General features: G+C 42.6%; 1 pseudogene across 1 annotated transcript; it reads left to right on the top strand.

Annotated features, from left to right (window-relative positions):
- The first annotated feature begins 1,720 nt into the window (after positions 1-1,720).
- LOC100343018 (large ribosomal subunit protein uL18 pseudogene) lies at positions 1,721-5,533 on the top strand (annotated as a pseudogene). Its single transcript, XR_016221310.1, has one exon. The product of XR_016221310.1 is annotated as a large ribosomal subunit protein uL18 pseudogene (transcript).
- The last annotated feature ends 554 nt before the right edge of the window (positions 5,534-6,087 follow it).

The following is a 6,087-nucleotide window of genomic DNA, read 5'->3' as shown; positions in this document are numbered from 1 at the left end:
ATGACTTGTAAGATCTTTGGTAAGACCTATTATCAGGTGTCGCTGAATTTACAGCTTTCTTCAATAGTCCTAATACTAGCTCTCCAACCAAACGGATGGCTGAGATAGAGTGTGCTGATAGGGACACGCTGAAAAGACTGGGAAGCATCACCATGGCTAATTTGATGGAGAAGTGATGAAGTCCACAGAATCTGGCCTATCAGCTGGAGCTGAATGAGTCCAGACAGAAGCCCAGGAAGTAGTAGCCCAAGGACGTGATGGACAGGATGTTTGGGGGCTGTAATCAAGCTCCCTTCCAGCACAGCTATGACAGCGCACACCTTACTGCTTCCTTGGGAGTTGCCTTTAGGAAGCCCCTCTCCCTCCCCTGACTCCCTGCACCTCTGAGGACATCCCGCTCTACCAAGTACCACTGCAATTACTCAGCTTCCAGACTCTCACCTTCCCAGCCCTGGATATTGGTAACATCAGAGGGCTTATAAGTCTTTTTTTTATTTATTTATTTCAAAATCAGTTACAGAAAGAGAAGGAGAGACAGAGAGAGGGAGATCTTCAGTCAGCCACTCCCCAAGTGGTCACAATGGCCAGGGCAAAACCAAGATCCAGGATCTTCATCCAGGTCTCCCACATGAGTGGCAGGGACCCAAGCACTTGTTCCATCTTCCACTGCTTTTCCCAGGCCATTAGCAGGGAGCTGGATGGGAAGTGGAGCAGCCGAGACACAATCCAGCACGCACATAGATGCCAGCATCACAGGCAGCTGCTTCGTCTGCTACACCACAATGCTGGCCCTGTTTTATCAGTCTTAAAAGATCAAGTCCTGCTTTCTGAAGTCCAGAAGTGATGCAGGAGACCCAGAGTCTTACGATTGACTTGATTACATGGCATCCAAGTCAATTATGATGTATTGATTGGATGGGTCTTTTTGAGTTGTACTGGATCTCCTAGGAAGCAGAAGCAGTTATGATGCAAGAAGACCACAGATCTATGAGATTCTGGCCAGACTATGCAGCCTAACTCTTCAGTATACTCATATATAAAGGTTCCAAGAATCCTTAGCTGGAGAAACCAGTATCTTCTTGAAATGTACACCTGCTTTTTAAATTCTACATCTCTTACGACAGTGCCAACCCCCAATGGCTTCCAGTCCCCACCTCTGTACCCCACCTTCCAGTTCTGACTCCAGGCAAGGGGGGATTTCCGAGTCCTTCCTGGAATTTGCTTGTATAGAGAAAGGCCTATTCAGGGTTTCACAGGGTTCTTGAGCTCAAGACCAATATAAAGGTGACAGAAAGGACTTTTGAGTTCTAATAAATCTGGTACAGACTGAAGTGAAAAGGTGTGACCTCAAAGATCGAAGAAAGACATGGCTTATGGGAGTTTCAATTCAGTTGTAACCTATCAGTAGCAATTGACCTTAAAGGAATGTCTATAGGTTGGGAGCAATGTTTTGTTCCACATGTCCTCTCTCACAGCATGTGTCAGATACCTCACCTATATGACAGAGTCACACACATGAAAGAGAAAGAGAATTTCCTGACTTAAACACAAGGGTGCTTCAAAAAGTTTGTGAGAAAATGGACTGAAAAGGTAAGTCATTTTGGTGCAAAACATGTTTGAAATCTGCATAGTTTTTTTTTAAATATATGCCTTTTCCATGAATACTTTTAAGACCCTTTATACAACTCTCATGGAGATCTACATCAACTGTCTGTTGCTGGGTTAAAACCTGAAAATTTAGCCCATGGGTTAAATCAATGACAGGTTTTCTCTAGTGTATTGAGAAGCAAAAGGAATTTTTTTTTTTTGACAGGCAGAGTTAGACAGTGAGAGAGACAGAGACAAAGGTCTTCCTTTTTTCCGTTAGTTCATCCCCCAGTGGTTGCTGCAGCTCACTAGGCTAATCCTCTGCCTGCGAGGCTGACACCCAGGGTTCTAGTCCCGGTTGGGTTCCAGATTCTGTCCTGGTTGTTCCATGGCGCCGGCCTAAACAGAATTTCTTAAACTTTACCAAAAGAATATTCCTGTGGCAACAAATCTTATGGTATTTGAAAACAAGAATTTTGGGCCGGCGCCACAGCTCACTAGGCTAATCCTCCGCCTGCAGCGCCGGCACCCCGGCTTCTAGTCCCGGTCGGGGTGCCGGATTCTGTCCTGGTTGCTCCTCTTCCAGTCCAGCTCTCTGCTGTGGCCCGGGAGTGCAGTGGAGGATGGCCCAGGTCCTTGGGCCCTGCACCCGCATGGGAGACCAGGGGGAAGTCCCTGGCTCCTGGCTTCGGATCAGCACGGTGCGCTGGCCACAGTGGCCACTGAGGGGTGAACCAATGGAAAAAAGGAAGACCTTTGTCTCTGTCTCTCTCTCTCTCTCACTGTCTACTCTGCCTGTTAAAAAAAAAAAAAAAAAAAAAAAGAAATTTTGTGGTCAAGATTTTGGTCTTGAGTGCTAGAGTACAGCACTGTTTAATTTTACAACTGATTAACTGACCATTTTCTGGTATTTGCGCTTTTTTTTCCCATGCTACAATTAATGTTGGATTTTTATCTCATTTGTGCCATCTGACCCTGATGCAATTGTGCTTATTAAAAGGAAAACAATGAACACAAGGCAAACAGGATGAGTATGAGAAGTAAAGCATTCTGTTGGGGTGCTTAGAGAAAGTTCAGAAGGCTTTGGTTTTCAGTTAAACTGATTATCAATATTTCCTCATTTCACTAAATTGCAGTGAAAGTGTTTGGGGGAAGGGCAAAAACAGTGCTGTAATATCAAATTCTTCCTCTGCTCTGTTTCTGAGAGTAGATGACATCAAACATTTTTGATTATTTGGGGAAATTGAGAAGTAATTGGACATTATTGGGATACTTTCCCAAGCCAACTCAGAACTGTGACCAGAAGACAAGTAGTTGGCTTTCTGGTCCACTTTGGCCTCTTTGTTTTACTGTCATCTCCCAGCGCCACAGGGAGAGGATTAACCTACTGCACCACAGTGCCAGCCCCCAAGAAGTTCATTCTTTTAAAAAACTGCTGAGGGGCCGGCACTGTGGCGTAACGGGTAAAGCCGCTGCCTGCAGTGCCGGCATCCCATATGGGTGCCAATTTGAGTCCCAGCTGCTCCACTTTGATCCAGCCCTCTGCTATGGCCTGGGAAAGCAGAAGATGTCCCAAGTCCTTGGGCCCCTGCACCCACGTGAAGACCCGGAAGAAGCTCTGGCTCCTGGCTTCAGATCAGCTCAGTTCCAGCCATTGTGGCCAACTGGGGAGTGAACCAGCAGATGGAAGACCTCTCTCTCTCTCTCTCTGCCTCTCCTTCTCTGTATGTGGAACTCTGACTTTCAAATAAATAAATAAATCTTAAAAAAAAAACTGCTAAAACCTCTACAATATTGATTATGAAATGAAAACACAGAAATAAAATAATAGCTATATAAAGGGTAAATCTGTTGATAAATACAAATCAGTTGATGTATTAAGCAAAAATAATATCTTATGAAAACATATGTCAGCAATAGAAGAAGATGGAGTGGATGGAGTGAAAATATTCTACAGTTCTAACATTATTAAAAAAGTGAGGAAGCTTTTCCCGCCCTGTAGCGCTGCTGGGCCTGCAGGTCTGTGTAGAGCCGCGGTTGCGGGTCTCTGTTCCGCAGGATGGGGTTTGTTAAAGTTGTCAAGAACAAGGCCTACTTTAAGAGATACCAAGTGAAGTTTCGAAGACGGCGAGAGGGTAAAACTGATTACTATGCTCGGAAACGCTTGGTGATCCAGGATAAAAATAAGTACAACACACCCAAATACAGGATGATAGTTCGTGTAACTAATAGAGATATCATTTGTCAGATTGCTTATGCCCGTATAGAAGGGGATATGATAGTCTGTGCAGCTTATGCACACGAACTGCCAAAATACGGTGTGAAAGTTGGCCTGACCAATTATGCTGCAGCATATTGTACTGGCCTGCTGCTGGCTCGCAGGCTTCTCAATAGGTTTGGCATGGACAAGATCTATGAAGGCCAAGTGGAGGTGACTGGAGATGAATACAATGTGGAAAGCATTGATGGTCAACCTGGTGCCTTCACCTGCTATTTAGATGCAGGCCTTGCCAGAACTACTACTGGCAATAAAGTTTTTGGAGCCTTGAAGGGAGCTGTGGATGGAGGCTTGTCCATCCCTCACGGTACCAAACGATTCCCTGGTTACGATTCTGAAAGCAAGGAGTTTAATGCAGAAGTACATCGGAAGCACATTATGGGGCAGAATGTTGCAGATTACATGCGTTACCTAATGGAAGAAGATGAAGATGCTTACAAGAAGCAATTCTCTCAGTACATAAAGAACAATGTGACTCCAGACATGATGGAGGAGATGTACAAGAAAGCCCACGCGGCTATACAAGAGAATCCAGTGTAGGAGAAGAGGCCCAAGAGAGAAGTTAAAAAGAAGAGGTGGAACCGTCCCAAAATGTCCCTTGCCCAGAAGAAAGATCGGGTAGCTCAAAAGAAAGCAAGCTTCCTCAGAGCTCAGGAGCGGGCTGCTGAGAGCTAAACCAAACAATTTTCTATGAAGATTTTTCTGATAAAGACAATAAACTTATTGACCAAGCAGCTATTTTGTGTTGAGCTCTTGTTATGAAACTGTAGGAGACACCCTGAAGTGCATTTAAAAGCAGAGGAGTTGACAGTTTGCTCCAGGAAACAAGTACAGGTTTTTCTAGAAAAAAAAACTGGCATGTTGGCTCCAGTAAAGTTGACACCCGTTTCTTGGGCTTCTATTCTCCCTGACAGGAGTTACCACCTCAGGTTTTTTGAAGTGCAGCTCTTGCTAAAATCTGGCAAGCAACAGACCAGCGATAAATCATTTGGAAATGTTACTTCCATCCATTTATTACAACCAGATGGTTAGTGGGAAGAAAAAGTACCCTCAAAGTATACAAACCTAAAGCATACAAAACTGGTGGTAATCCATGGCTTTATATTTTGAGAAAATTGTCTGATGAAGGTCACATAGATTTAACACACTATATTGAACCAGGTGAGACCTCTCCAAAAGGAAGGGGTTGTATTTTGTGAAGATGTTGAAAGGTACATGCCAGGGCCTGAATTTACATGGGAAAATGACATGAGAGGAACAAGTATTAAACTTATCACTGGTGGTAATGTTTGATGAGTAAATTTACATGCCAATTTAAGAAATAGCCCTTTGGCCCACAGGAAATGCTGTTGGGAGATAGAGTCTCCTGGGATTTCAGTCTTGTCCCTAGAGTTACAAATACCCTAGCTCAGATTCAGAATATGTGGATCTGAACTGGGCTGATCATATGAGGTTAGTTTTTAAGGGCTCAGTCAGCTGGTTGATAATAGGACAGAGCCTTCAAACAGGATAATTAGAAGTGTGCATTTCAGCCACAGAAATCTTGAGCTAAAAGTCATGGAAACAATCTGAAGCTTACACAAAACATTGGATGTCTGAGGTTAAAAATGTAATTCTACAATAAACCATGTTATTAACCCAAAAAATAAAAATAAAAATAAAAATAAAGTGATGAAGTACCATTTTGTTTTTTAGACTGTAATAATCAAGGATATATTTTGTGATCTCTAAGGTAACCACAAAGAAAAGTAAAAAAAAAAAAAAAAAGAAGAAGAAGAAGAAGAAGAAAAACTGACAAGTTAACTGAGGAGAAATAATGAAGTAGTAAAAATTAATACAAATGCAGCCCAGAAAAGTGAAGAAAGGGAATATAAAACAGGTGGGTAGATAACAAATATTTGCAAATAACAAAAAGTAAAATGGCTGTTAACCACCCCAATATATAATTAATTGTTGTAAATGTAAGTGGATTAAATACTCCAGTTAAAAGTTAAAGACCACATTAACATTATACACACAAAAGGGGACATATCAAAGAACACACACAGGAGGCCTGAACACAGGTTTCTCTTTTTTTTAATATGTGTCTACTGATGTGGAAGTGATACTTATGTATCTCCTGAACTCTCCCTGCTGTATATCTTCTGTGTTTTTTTTTTTTTCATTTTTGTTTTTAAAAAGAAAGAGAGAGGTCTTCCATCCACTGGTGCACTCCCCAGATG

This window comes from Oryctolagus cuniculus, chromosome 1, assembly GCF_051225735.1.
Source record: "Oryctolagus cuniculus isolate XC-2025 breed Fujian yellow rabbit chromosome 1, ASM5122573v1, whole genome shotgun sequence".
NCBI classification, from domain to species: Eukaryota; Metazoa; Chordata; class Mammalia; order Lagomorpha; family Leporidae; genus Oryctolagus; species Oryctolagus cuniculus.
This window is presented reverse-complemented; position numbering and strand designations above follow the sequence as displayed.